The sequence below is a fragment of the Pelobates fuscus genome, chromosome 7 (genome assembly GCF_036172605.1).
Source record: "Pelobates fuscus isolate aPelFus1 chromosome 7, aPelFus1.pri, whole genome shotgun sequence".
NCBI lineage: Eukaryota > Metazoa > Chordata > Amphibia > Anura > Pelobatidae > Pelobates > Pelobates fuscus.
Window position 1 is genome coordinate 102,937,470 of NC_086323.1, and position 14,530 is coordinate 102,951,999.

Below are 14,530 nucleotides of genomic sequence, written 5' to 3' on the forward strand. Positions count from 1 at the left end.
CCAGCCCTGCTCTCAGCAGGTTACCATATACCCTGTTAGCTACCTGCTCTCTGTGACTGCCAGCCCTGCACTCAGCTGGTTACCATATACCCTGCTAGCTACCTGCTCTCTGTGACTGCCAGCCCTGCACTCAGCAGGCTCTCCCTTCCTCTGCCAGCTATTTACTATCTGTGATTGACAGCCTTCTGCACAGCTGCACTACTGCATTAGCCCCTCCCAGTCACCGTCAGCCCCGCCCACCGCGGGGCGGTACTTTACCTTACAGGGCGGGTTTTTCTCGCCTCAGCATCGCCGCCTCCGTGCGTGTTGACGTGCACGCCGTGTGAGGTCAGCGAGGGCGTGCTTTATCCCGGCTGGAGCTGCAGGAGGAGAAGCTGTGAGTGTGAGCTCAGTGTTTGTGAGCCCTGGGTAATAGTGAGTGCTTATGAATGGGCAGTGTGCAGGGCTAGCCTCTCATTGGACGGCCTGGGGGAATGCTGGGCAATGCAGTGTCACTGTATGTTATATTACAGGAAATCACTACTCACTGCATTGGGAGATATCCCTTCACTCCAACACATTGAATGGAGAGGGAATAGAGGACAACCTGCACTGCCCTGTATCCATTCCAATACACTGAGTGCCTGGGGACACTGGTGAGTGTGGGCTCTGTGTGTCTGTGTCTATAGTGGTACATGGTGATTGTACAGACAGGGCTATTCTCTATAATAAGCACTCATTGCACAGACAGACTGAGCTGCATGCAGTATATCCTATTATTATTATATAAGTTTAGTGAGAAGCTGAGTGTATAATTGCTTATTGCATTACACTGTGTCTGGGGGTGATTAAATGATGTATAGCAGGGGTGCATAAAAGGTAGTCCCCCCCCCCCCCCCCGATGTTGTAGAACTACAACTCCCATGATGCTTTGCATACCTTTTTTAGAATGTCAAAGTAGCATGGAAGTTATCATGTTAAAGATCTGGGGGTCTACCTTTTGGGCACCCCTGGTGTATAAGATGTGCTGTTTACTAATGCCCAGTATGTATGTGTTCCATGTGATGTGCTGTTTATCAGCAGATGCTGTTTTATGCTGTGCTATGTATATATTATAAAGTCTAGGTATGGTGAGAGGTATGTGGGCTTATGATACAATGAATAGCAAGCCCTATGTATGGTTCGTGCAGCATACATTATTTATGTTTCTTAAAATGCAAAACTATGTAGTGTATCCTTTTGATCTTCTGTGCTGTGTATATCCAGCAAAGTTTTATACTTTGTTCTGTATTGATATAATAGAAAATTGTAGTTCATAAATGTGGCTATGTGTGCATTATATTTGAGATTTTAGTGTCTGTTGTGGAAGGTATATGTGGTCCTGTGTTTATTTTACTATACATTGTATAGTATTGACTTGAGAACCCAATTGCTGAATCTAGGCTAAGGAAGCTGAATTGTGACTATAGCCAAGCTAGAGACAGGATCTGACACTTTTTGACAATTTGGTTTAACTATTCTCTATTTTAGTTTAGAAACCATTGTGTGTGTGTGTTTTGTATAATAAAGGACATATTTGTAAGGATATCCTTATTCCTGTATGTACATTCCCAGCTATACTGAGGTATGTATACATGTAATCACTTTTTCAGTGCGATGCCCTATTCTCTGTTTCTGTATAGTGCATTCATTTTTTTAAAAAAATTTTTTTGTATATAAAAGATTGTGATGTATTTTTATGGTGCTCAACCTCAAGTTAATGTTGCTGCAGATATATGGTGATCCCATTCTCCCTGCTTTCTCCATTCTGGTTCTCTTCTTCTGATCACACTGTAGGCCTCTGTAACCATGTTCCTTGCACAGCTTGCTTCCCACTCGCTCTGTGAGATCTTTTATTGAAGAATGCATAGATTTCTACAATTAACTATGCCCACTTCCCTGACTGTTTGTGTAAAATATATGCGGGCCGCATGTTGGATAAAATAATCAATTTTTCTGTAGATGAGTGGCATGTAGCTTGTAATCTTTATTGAACTGCAACTCTTATGATGCCAGATGAGCCATGAACACTTTTTTTTTTTTTTCTACTAGGAGGCTCTCAGCTTTGTGGTACTGGGAGTTCCTATTGCCCAGCCATTTTCTGGGGCTGTATGATTATATTTGAAGCATTTCTGTGTTATTTTCACAAAGTGGGTCAACTTGACCCTTGCTTGTAGAAATATGCAGAAGGCTGGGAATTGGAATTCACACAACTGTAGTAGCTGACATGATGTAGAGGTCTCTTTTATATGCCTGAAATTGTTTAACTTTTGTAACTTCCTGTATTGGATGGATTGTAGTTGTAGAAGTTGCTCCATAATCTTTGAAAACATGCATTAATTTTCATTTTTCTCCTTTCCCCGATGTAATCCTTTGCTCATGTTTTGTGAACTCTATTGGACATTTTCATTGAAAACACACTGTTCACTTTGTTGTGTCTAATGTTGCCATCCTCACTGTGGGAAATTCTTTGGTTAGAGGCAGGGAACGACAGATCTCAGTGTTTTACCCAGATAAGTATTGCTTTACCCCAGCATGAAACGTATCCCTGCATGCCCAGAAAGGAGCGGCTGGTGGGCAGAGCGGGCACTGCCTAGTAACACCTCCACACAGCAGCCACTTTCTGAGACTTCGTACTGTCTCAGAAAATAATTTGTGACGGACAGATTGTGTAAGCAAAGAGAAAAACAGTGACAGTTGTATGGGAAGGTGAATTCATTATTTGGCAGGCAGAACCGTGCATGCAAGTAAATAAGGGGTGTGTTCATTAAACAAATAGATTTGGGCAGTTATTCTGTGTGCATTTTCTCAGTTTTGTTTTATCCTGTATGAAAGTTGTAGGTCAGTACAGTTTATTCTGAATACTTCTAGGTCGGGGCATTCTAGATGTAGGTTATGGTCTATACATGTTCTAGGCAGCACCTTTTCTATGCATCTTCCATATGTTCTTTTACTGCTCTTTCGATAGTCTTATTTCGCAGATGGCATTTTAATTGGTGTCAGAAATAACTGGCATTGAATGTAAAGCCTGTTTTTTTGGTTGTTTTTTTTTTGTCTTGGCTCTATGCAATCTCATGCAGCCCACCTTCTGCCAGTATGTGCTGTGTTGAGATTTAGATTACGCGGACTGATGCTTTGCAAACGCTCAGAGCAATGCTGAGTTATGTAAGACTGACTGTCTGATAATGTAAGAATCATGCAATGGTTTTTCATTGTTTTAAGATCCTTTTACCTGTCTCTGTGAGGCTGCACTGTAGATGCTGGCCTTCTCTATTCCTTTCCTGATAACCTGAGGGGTGGCTCGTCCCACGCTGCCACCTCCTCCACAATGCTTGCACAGATGACGATTAGTGCTCTGGGATTCTGCCAGGCTTGGTTTCTTAGAAACATGCTCACTGCCTTTCTCTGGAGGTCGGTGGCACCACTGTGTTATAAGCTGGCACGAGAATCATTCTGATTGCTGTTTTTATCAATAAAACAATGAATCGAATATCAGCCTTTGAGATGTGACCGTTCTAGTCCTGGAATCGATGCAGAGGTATTTCTTGCCTTAAATCAGTTTCATATTGTTCAGAATATTGTTTCAGAATTGTCAGGCAGCTTCTATTTTTTTTTTTCAAAAATGTAAGAAATAGCTCTGTGTTGGGGTCATCAGCGGTGCATTTTCTTTGGATGGGAAATGACTAGTATTCTGTTTGATCATAGCAGTGCGTTTCAGCTGAGAACGAGCTTTACTAAATATAGGCATTCTGATTTTAACCTCTTCTTTTAACACTTTAGTCTATTCCTATGGGTAAATATTTAACGGTTTAGCAGAAGCCCATTCACAATCATACTCCTGCCACAGAATTAAAATTCTTGTTTAAGAAAAGGAAATCTGACTTTCTGCCATTTTTCATTAATGATTGTATGCTCTTGTGAGTCTCCTGTTTTGCATGTCTTCTCATGCCTGATAGATCTAATTGTAGTTTTGGGGGGATGCGATTGATCAAAGTGTTCTCACCGTGCAGCAGTAAAGATCTGCTCGGAAATGCCAATTTCAAGAATCTGTAAGAAATCGTGCCATTCGTTTTAGATGTGCCCCGAAAAACTTGTTTTGTTTGTTTTATTTTTATGTTGGACTTTCTACAATGAGATTTATTTAACCTGGGTGAGGAAAGCTGTAGTAAATAATCAGTGTAAATTGTTAGAAATACAAATTTCAAATTCTAGGCTGAAATAACTGAACTGGAATAATTCATGTAAGCTGTGTTTTCATTTATTTTGGACTAAAATTTGAAATTCGCTGTGAATTAATAACCGTTCACAATTTCATGAATAACTTTATTAGCATTAGTTGTTGCCCAGGCTTGGGGCCCTCCATCCATACACTGCTGCTGCTCTGGAGGGGATTGCGTGCGTTAGTTTCATGCATTCAATGGTTATAGGCGTATGCTTCCTAAAGCCATTACATTAATCCTGCAATTTGCCTTAATTTGATCATCCTGTGGCTCTATAGCAGCAGTACATGTGATGTCATCATTGGGGTGATATAATGTATCAGAGCTGCGTGACATGTGACTGTATGCACAGTTATGGATTTAGACAATAATGTGAGTGTTACTGGCTCAAGGGAGGGAGTGCCAATGCAATGCATCGGTCCAGTGCACCTTATACATTCTTTTACCGGTCTCCTAGCAGACGTCAATGAAAATAACAGGTCTTTGTCAAATGGAAAGGATAGAATATTGCTACGCTATAATTAATGGAAGGAGTTTGTTATTAACAAGTGTTCATTTTTGTTTTATAATAAAAATAAATATTGCCAGTTACAATGATCTGATGTTATGCACATTTACACCTGAGAATTTATTGCTTGCTGTTGTGTGAAAATATGCGTTGACATCAGTCACTTGTATGGCGGTTGACAGGGCATCTTGCATGACACATTTTGGATTCTCTCTATGATATATATCTATCTATATCTCTCTATCTATACATCTCTATCCAAAACAGCTCTGATACGTCGAGGCATGGACTCCACAACACTTCTGAAAGTGTCCTGTGGTATCTGGCAGATCCTTGAAGTCCTGCAAATTGCCAGGTGGGGTGCTCAATCTCTTGGGGAATTTGGAGACCAAGGCAAGACCTTGAACTGTTTGTCATTTTAATCAAAACATTCCTGCACAATTTTTGCAGCGTGGCAGGTTGGATTATCCTGTATGTGGTCAGCAACAATCTCTAGTTAGGTGCTACGTGTCAAAGTAACATCAGCATAAATGCTACCGAAGGTTCCCCAGCAGAACATTGCCCAGAGCCTAACACTGCCTTATTACCATAGTGCATCCTACTGCCATCTCTTGCACATGCACCCGGCTATCCACCTTATCTAAAGAAAAACATGATTCATCAGACCATGCAACTTTCCATAGACACTCTGACCGGTCTTTGGCTACTCTGCCCCATAAGCTGCAAACTGCTATGCACTTTGTGTTCTGAGACCTAGCTATCTAGTAGCTCTCCTGTTTGATTGGTCTAGACAGGCTAACCTTCGTTCACCACGTGCATCAATGAGCCTTGGGCACACATGGCCCTGACGCTGGCTCACTGGTTGTCCTTCCCTGCACCAGTTTTGGTAGGTACGAACTACTGCATACCCAGGGCACCCCACAAGACTTGCTGTTTAGGAGTTGCTCTGACAAAGTGGTCTAACCATCGCTAATTGTCAAAGTCACTCAGATCTTTCTGCTTGCCCGTTTTTCTTGCTTCCAACACATGAAATTCAAAAAAATGACTGTTCACTTGCTGCCTTTTATAGGCCATTCTTGACCTGTCACTGGTTTTAATGTTGTGTCTGATCTTTGTATTCTAAAATAGTATTCCTTCTTTTCCTATGCCCTAGTGGGGGACAGGATGGATAAACATTAAATCGCACCATTTAATAAACACTGCATGAACATTTTCTTAATTTCAGTCTCCAGAGTCCTATGAGGGAGATGTCCACTAGAAAACTATGGATTGGGTAGGGTACATTTCGTGGGCATCATATTCTTAATGCTCGAATAGACTAGTTTTGTAGTATACTGTGTAGCTTTCCTTCCCCCTATATTGGGGCAACATCAGTATGCAGGGCCTGATGCTGCAGTATGCCCCATATTTAGTTCTCTCCCAAATCATGGGCTCAGCAGTAATATTATTATGGGCCTGGTTTTGCAGGATCCCCTGCACTTATCCAACCTCCCTATCATGGGCTTAACAGAAATATGCAAGACCTGTTACTCTAGTTCAGTGGCAGTGTAATGATCTCCTGGAACTACAACTCCTGAGATGCAGAGCCAGCCGTGGAACCCCATATCACATTTAATCAGTTATGTGACTTGTCGGTGTTTTGTGGATATACTGTGTTATGGTACGTGTTTGTAGCTGTTGTAAAAAAGACCAATCTAATTTTTTTAAATTTTTTTTTTTTTTTTTTGAATGTGCCTTTACTTTCTCATTGTCTGCAGTAGTGATGCTCATTCTCAAAGTCCTGTGGGATTGTTCACCCCCAGCCCCCGGAAAGGTCACCCTTCCTTCGCTATTTGCCTGTGAGCCCTCCCTTTGCGTTGTCCTTCCATCTGCATTTCTCGTGTCCCTCGCAGTATTGCCAGTCTCATAGCGTGAAGGACGCTTGCTCTGTGCTATTTTTATACATTTCCAGTCTTGCAGTGAGAGCCATTAAATCTGCATTCACTGCTAGGCTGGGGTTCAGATAAAAGCAGATTTATAGAAACTCTAAACACACAATCCATTTATCAGCAATAACTCACAGCTCGCTACAGTTTGTGGGAAATGTTACTCTGCCTCCCACTGGATCTTTATTTAGAATTTTTTTTTTTTTTTTTTGTCCCCAACAAATCATGTGCTCTCTCTACTGGGGGATATTTCTAAGATTTATAGACTACTTGGTTTTAGTAAGTGTTATGAGGCTGCTGAGAGTGTAGACGAGATTGAGCAACTCTTTGGTGTGTGAGAATGGAATGCATTGTAGTCACCATCACTGGGGACATTGTAGGTACCAAGATTTTTGTGTTGGAGGAGAAAATTTGTTTTTGCAAAATATTCTTTCAGTTAAACTTCTCCGTGCAGTTTCCCAATTCCAAGAGGAAAAGACAAGACACCTGGCAGGAAATTTATGCTAAATTAAAATAACTAAAAATACAACTTTTTTTGAGCCACCTTTTAATATTTTTTTGATCATTTTAATATTGTACCAAATACTCTTTGTATAAGATTTGTCAGAACATGTCTTTCACACAATAACTTTGTATGATGGCTACTCTTTATGATAACTATCTGGTTGTTTGTGTTTACAAGTTATCACACTGTTTAACCCCTTAAGGTCCAAACTTCTGGAATAAAAGGGAACCATGACATGTCACACATGTCATGTGTCCTTAAGGGGTTAAAGTTCTAACCAACCTGCTGTAAGAATGCATGGGAAAAGCATTCATACTAATTTTGGATACTTACTAACCTGCATAAATGCTGTTTAAAATGATACTATAAGCATAAAACCAACCTTAGCGTAATGAAGTGGTTTTGGTGTATAGATCTTGTCCCTGCAGTCTTACTGCTCAATTCACTACCATTTTAGGAGTTCACTTTTACCTTTTTTTTTTTTTTTTTTTTTTATGCAGCCCTAGTCACACCTCTGCATGTGACCTGCACATTTCCTGTAAAGAAAGATCAAATGTTTAAACTACCCTTTTTCACATTCTGTTTAATTTAGAATTGATTGTCTCATGCTCTGTTAATAGCCTTCTTGATTCTGCAGGAACCTTCTGTGTGTGTGATTCAAGTTCAATTAACAGAGCAGGAGATTAAAACCTCTAAAATAAACACTGTGCGCAGATCTGATTAAAAATGAAAAATCTGTTTTTTTTTTTTTTTTTTTTTTTTTGTATTTTTAAACTCCGCCAACCAGTAACTTCCCATTCACAAAACTGGCTTGGAAGGTATGTTTCTTTGAGAACGGTTTTAACGTATTGAGGTGAGAGTGCACTAGGAGCCTCATGGTACCATAACCACATCATGTATATGTTATTATGGTGCACGGAGTGTTCTTTTAAAACAGAACGGTCACCTCCACACTATATTTTAATATAATCATTCCATCATGTTCTGCAAGGAAATTGTATTTTTGTATGTTAAAAAAAAGAAAAAAAAAAGAGAAATACATCTGAGAACCTGAGCTCTACCTTTTTAGTATAGGACAGGCTCCTTTAAGCCATATACATACACCTTGGGTCAGACAGTGTTTGAATTGATAGTTGGTCTGATGTCAATGCACTGTGCAGGGAGTGAAGAAGGGAAGATCATAAAGACTATATAGAGGTTTTCAAACTCTGTCTGACCCTAAAGTGTATGTATATGTCTGAAGGATCCTGGCATATACTAAATTAGGGATGAGTAACATATCTATTTCCTTTCAAAACTTAAAAGGATTATTATATTAAAATGTAGTGTTTAAACTAAATTAGTTTTTGATGTTTAGGACCTGCTTAAAATAGCCAGAAGGAGCAGTTTTGGGGCATTAAAGGACCACTATAGTGCCCTGAGGGTGCCTGCACCCTCAGGGCCCCCCTCCCGCCGGGCTCCAGGGGTGGAAGGTGTTAAATTTACCTATTTTTCCAGCGGCGAGCAGGGAACTCTCCTTCTCCTTCTTGTCGTCATCGGCTGAATGCGCATCCGCGGCAAGAGCCAATGCTTTCCTATGGATGCTGGCGTCTTCTCACTGTGAAAATCACAGTGAGAAGCGCCTCTAGCAGCTGTCAATGAGACAGCCACTAGAGGCTGGAATAACCCTATTATAAACATAGCAGTTTCTCTGAAACTGCTGTTTATAGGAAAAAAGGGTTAATCCTAGCTGGACTTGGCACCCAGACCACTTCATTAAGCTGAAGTGGTCTGGGTGCCTATAGTGGTCCTTTAACCAGAGTTTTAAGTAGTGTATGTCTAGCATAATGTGTATATAAAACATTGGAAATGGGACTCTTTCATGTTACCAACAGTAACAGTCCCTTCAAGTCATATTTGCAATGTGGATTTTGCTCACTTTAACTTTATTAAATGTTTACCCTCTTTAAGAAGTGGAATCTGTGAAAAAAATTTTACCCCTTCAGCGCCACGGGAGGGGGACCCTGAGGGTGGGGCACTATAGTGTCAGGAAAACCGCTTTGTTTTCATGACACTATAGTGATCCTTTAACTTATTTTGAGTGCAGGCCCCACCCTTGATCCGCCTCCTTGCTGAAATCATCAGAATTTGTTTTCAGCCAATACAATGCTTTCCCATAGGGGAAGCATTGGATTTGCTGAAATCGGCAACGGGACAGGGATGGGGCCAAACAAGGGCTCTGCCATTCATCACCTTTTTATAGAGCTGCATTTCTGTGAGAATAATTCAGCACACTTTGCAGCACTGCCCCTGTAAGCTCCTTTCTGTGGCCATCTGAGGAGTGGCCACTGGAGGTATCCCTAGAGCAGAGGCGGCCCTAGACCTTATGAGGCCTTAGGCGAAACTCTAACATGAGGCCCCTCTAACACCAAATTGAGTTACAATATATGCACACATATACACGTTGATGCACAGTTTACCTGTGTATATTCCTGAGAGTGTGTCTGACAGAGTATCCTTGTGTGGGTGAATGTATGTCTGTGAGCATGTTTGCATTTTTGTCTGGGACTGTATGTGTATGGGGTAGCTGCTTGAAGTGTGTTGTGTGTAATGGGGGTCTGCCTGTGGCCTTTGTGCATTTTGTTTATGGCAAAGCTATGTTTCTTTACTGTGTGTGTGTATATGATTGTCTAAAGCTGGTGACTGTGACAAGGTGAGTAAAGGGGTACCAGTGGCAGGGAGAGTGTGACAGGGTGGGTGGGAGAGGGAGTATGCCATGGTTTGATGAGGGAGTGTGTCAGGGCAATTGTGGCATTGTAAGGGGGATGAGTGTGACCGGATTAAGGGGGGTTAATGTGACAGGGTGAGTGTTGCAGGTGAGTTTGGAGGGGGTGAGATTAACAGGATTAGAAGTGTATAATGTGTGAGGGAGGGGGGGGGGGGGGTGGTGTGTGTGTGTGTGTGTGTGTGACGACCGTGTAGGGAGTGGTGATAATGTCTGGGGAGGCTGACCGTGTGTGTGTGTGTGTGTGTGTGTAGAGTGACACAACATTGTTGTTAATGACTGTGTGAGGGGGTTGATACTGTGTGTGAGAGGGTGATGGTGTGAGGGAGAGGGTTATGGTGAGAGGGGGATATATATATATATTTTATTTATTTTTTAAATTCATTCCCTGGTAATCCGGTGGTGGTATCCGGTCTGCAGTTCTGCACACCATGTGTCTCGAGAGACCTGTCAGAGCGTTGCTGTGGTAACCCGCGGCAACGCTCTGCTTGGCTAGTTCTCGCGAGACACGTGGTCTGCAGACCAGCGGCCACGGGCGCTCTCGGGCAGCTAGGAAAGGCCTCACACCCGGCGGCATACTGAGCAAGCCTCCTGGTGTCGGGTCCTCCGTCACTGACCCTAAGGCAGTTTAGGCGGCCATGAGGCCTTTAGGCGGTCGCCTAAACCACCTAATTAGAGGGCAATGTAAACACTACCTTGTTCTCTGAAAATGCCTGCAGGGAATGATTATGCTCACCAGGACAACTACATTAAGCTGTAGTTGTTCTGGTAACTATAAATTCCCTTTAAGTTTGTGTTCTGTACTTTGACAGTATTTTTTTTTTTTTTTTTTTTTAGATCTTTCTGCACAATGTCAGTAGTTACCCCAGTAATGGCTTCCCAACACTGCCATTGCACCTGCTCCTCCGCGTCCCGTGTAGAAGAAACACATTACCAGCCCCAGCAATTTTACTTTCCCAAGTCCCCTAAATGTCCTTTGCTGGCTTGAGGCCTACAGCGAATTGATTTACGTTTAAATCTGCTTCTTAGGACATTGAATAAACAGGGTGCAGTGTAAACAATTTATTTTAAGAACAGGATACAGTTATATTGAGGATGTAAATACATTTGGAAGATAAACATGTCGCACAGCAAGCAATGACTTTCAGTCTTTCAAAAGCCGTAATTTAGCACCCCAATGTGAGAACTAGAAATCTGACCTTCAGCTCTGTAACAAGTAACGTTCGGCTTGCATTTTTAATTTTAAATAATTGCCCCTTTTTTCCTGTTAATGAAAAGCTGGAGTTGCCACTTTACATGAAAACTAGCAGAAGTGGCAAAGCCTAAATCTTATCAGTGATGGTGGCATTGGATTTGCTTGTTTGTCCTCCTGACATTGAAAATAAATGGTCTTTAACTGGCACCCAATATTTCATCTAGAGGGAAAATCCTATCCGTATATACAGCTGCTTGCTGATTCTGATTGGCCGGCAGTGTGCTGACCTTAGTACCCATCTCTAGTCTAGCAATAAGTACACTACTGTAAGACATTTTATGCAGCAGCAGTATTTTAAGGACTTTTTTTCCTAATCATTTAGCTTACAAGGAAGTATTTATTTCTAAGTGCTAGTGGATTTGCTGTAGTGTTCATTTTTAGAAGCTTTGTATTATGTAAACAGGATACATGTTTTGTCCTTGTCTTTTTACAGCAGTTGTTGATCACCGATAACCTCTCGTATTTTCAAAGTAGTGTATTTTAAGAAACCGCATATTGCCTAAAGACATTTAGTGCATAATCATTCCACTCTTCCTTTTATTCTTAAAAGGCTGAGTACAAGTTTGATTTAACAGACACCATGTATGCGCCCGTGTGTGTTTGTGTATGCATCCATTACAAAAAGAACTGTAGGTATTTAATTATCTATCTTGTATTCACATTTATAGAAAATGAAAAATCTTTGTAAACACCGTTTGCCCCCCCAAAAAACAAACTACAAATACATTCTTCTATGTAATCTCTGTCCCTTTGTATTCAAATTAAGTGCTTTCAGTAAAAAAAAGTCTGATTTGTGGTAGTCCAAGCTACAATAGCAGTTACAAAGATAGCCCTTGCATAGGATTGTTTGCTAAACTTCTTTTCACAAATGAAACCTAAATGGAAGCAAAAATAGCTGTTCTGGAAATATTCTGTAATATTAGAACGAGGGTATTTTGTTATCCCCCCCCCCCCCCCATATTTTGATTCATTTAGCAAGAAATCAAAATTTTGTGAATTATGCTGAGTGTAGTGTATGTTTTCGTGTACTGCTTGTTTGTAAAGTGTGTGCTTGCCGTATTTTTAAAGTAATGTGTGTATACTTATTCTATTACTCTCCAAAATTGTCAAATTTGTTTAATCAAACCTTGGCCTTACTAACCTACAAACTTTTTTTTTTTTGGCACACATACACTGCAACACATATACACTGTTCAACAAACTGTCATTTTAGCACTCAGACCTATACTCACACATCGACTCACATAAAGTACAGCCCCATTCAATCTTTACATTAGCTGCAGCCTACATGGTCCATGAGTCTGGCAGCACATTTTCCATTTTATTTTCTCTATCTGCAGAGTGCCGGCTGTCAGGTTATGACGTTCTACTGTATTTTGGTGGCCATAAGCTCTGTGCACTGCAAGGTGCAGCTGCTGCACCTCCCCATGTCGAGTGGTCTACTGCTCCAGGTTGCAGTCGCTAGCCGGCCCCATAATGCAGACTCCAGTCCTTTCACTGCATTAATTCCCCAGTTGCCCTGCCCCTTGCCCGTGCAGGGCTAAAAGAGTAGAGAAGCTGCTTGCCCGGCACCTGGAGCTGCATGTTCCGGGCATCTAGTAATATAAATTACACATCCTTGAGGCATTTCTGATTTCTAATCTGCATTGATGCCTTTGTCCAACAACCACACTGAATGAATGAATGAATGATTACAAACATTCGTAATGCTTTAGTGTTCTAGAACTTTTTTTATATTCCTGGGACCCCTAAATCAATTTAAAAATTATTTTTGGTTGTTTCAGGCACAGAGACTCGCTCCTAGCAGCCACCCGCTCCTCTTGTGGCTCGCGACTCCTCTTCTGTTTCTTGTCCAATCCAATGCTTCTCATAAAGAAGCATTGGGGACTAGAAGCGCATAAGCAGCAATCTCTGCGGTCCGCCAATAAATTATCATGGAACGGAATCTGACACAGACACCCTCTAATGGCTGGCAGGAAGATGGCCACTAAATGTGTATTTTGCCACTAGGGATTTTTGGGAATGCACAGAAGTCCACCTATGTAATAAGAATTTTGCTGTAACACTTTTTTTTTTTTTTTTTAACTTGCATCTACATGTATGAGGAGAAGAACTTACTTGTGAGTTCTCTCCTCTATATATGCTAGACTGTATGTGGGTATGTAGCTTGTTTGTGCAGAATCTGAAGTATTGCTTGCATGGTACCTGAGTTGGCTTAGGAATGTTGGCTGATGGGCAGATTTCTGCAATCTCTATAGTTCCATGAATAGCCAGTGCCGCATTGTCATCCCTGTTTGAACAATGAATGGTGGGGGGGGGAGAGGTATAAGCCTAGGGTTCCATGGGATGTTAATCCTTCTCCCTGAATGACTGAAAACTGCTACTTTAACTGTTTGTGCACCTGATATCTAACAACTGAGGTTATGACACACTCGCCAGAGTTCAACTATTAACGGCTACTGGGCAAGTGGAAATCTAGAACTCCGTGTATAGTTATATTTCCAAATAAATTCCGAGGATGAGTTTCATCTTTCCAAAAAATGCTTTTGACACTGTACTGTAGAATATATTGATGCTATATGAATCGGTCATCAGACAAGTTAGTGATCTGCGTCTGCGCAATGTTTGTTATGCTGTCCAAATGTAAATAATAGCATAAAAAGACTGCACTGCATTGAATAACTGCTGATATTGGGTTTATACAGATCAGTAGGCAGGCTAAAACCCTGCATGGGTTTTTGATTCTCCCCACTTATTGACTCTGTAGAAGGATTATTCTTCCTGAAGGTTTACAATACTTTCTGGCCTCAGAGACCCTAGTGGCTTTAAAAAAAAAATAATAAAAACAAAAAAGTTAACTATATATCTGCCTGTTGATGTCACTAGTAGTTAACAAGAAGTTGGGTAAATTAGACAGACTGTTTAGTATGTCTGGCATTGTGGTCATGCTTGTTCTCGCTCTGTGGATTCCCACATTTGTTTGCTTCCATAAGTGACATTGTCTTTTTAACGTCAACCTTGGCAGAGCACTTCTCTTGTTCGCCAGAAGACATGCCAGGTCCATACGGCTCCCGGGAAGTGTGTGGGAGTTGGTGACAGCGTTCTGTCCTAGCACATACTGTGTACCCACTCCTGGGCCTACTGTGCCTGGTGATCTGGAACCCACAGTGAGAGTCTGCATAGTTGGCATGAGACCTTTCATTCACATCAGGGTTAAAGCCTAATCTTCTTATGGCACTCGGCAATTAACCTAATGGACCTCATCGTGGCACAGATGGTTGCTTTATGATTTCTGAACAGGTCTACACGGTATCTTATCTCTTTCTACTCTGCAG

The 14,530-nt window shown here is 41.3% G+C and overlaps 1 protein-coding gene across 1 annotated transcript in view; it reads left to right on the forward strand.

Moving 5' to 3' along the window:
• The first annotated feature begins 301 nt into the window (after positions 1-301).
• The window catches only part of TMCC1 (transmembrane and coiled-coil domain family 1), a 118,354-nt gene continuing 104,125 nt past the window's right edge, over positions 302-14,530 (forward strand). Inside the window, exon 1 of the mRNA XM_063426301.1 lies at positions 302-376. The gene's annotated coding sequence lies outside the window, so the exon portion shown is untranslated. The remainder of the gene's footprint in view (positions 377-14,530) is intronic.